A 546-nucleotide genomic window follows, 5' to 3' on the forward strand; every position below is an offset into this window, starting at 1 on the left:
TTAACACCCCGTGATTCTAATATTAAATAAATAGCAAATTGAATACCGAGATTTAAAATTAACTGCAATCACGGTTGAAGAACAAGAGCCGAAGCCTTAAACTTGTTTTCAAAATAACGCACAAACACTGTAAATCAGAATGTAAGACTAAGAATCGGCTAATGGCCAAGACTTTTCTTAACGACACCTGTCGCGATACAAAGAAATGAAATTTCGGGGAAACGCGAGCCCCTAGATCCGCTGTGATCTGTTGGTGATTGCTCGCATATAGCGGATACGAGCAACCACCTTAACGGATGCACCTCGAGAAGGTTTTAGCACAGACGGTCTTGCCATTCTATACGAATCACTGCGGACGTGATTAACGCACAGAATGACCTGGTATAATTAATACCTTGCATCCATATAACGAACAAAAAAATCAATTATTGAGTGTTAATAGCTTATTATTTGAATTACTCACAGCTCATCGTCATCAGTAGATCTGTGGTTTTCTATTTCACTAAATTTTACTGGAAAATTGTTGAAAATCCGTGAATTTACACG

This window comes from Nicrophorus vespilloides, unplaced genomic scaffold, assembly GCF_001412225.1.
Source record: "Nicrophorus vespilloides isolate i.1.1-1 unplaced genomic scaffold, Nicve_v1.0, whole genome shotgun sequence".
NCBI lineage: Eukaryota > Metazoa > Arthropoda > Insecta > Coleoptera > Silphidae > Nicrophorus > Nicrophorus vespilloides.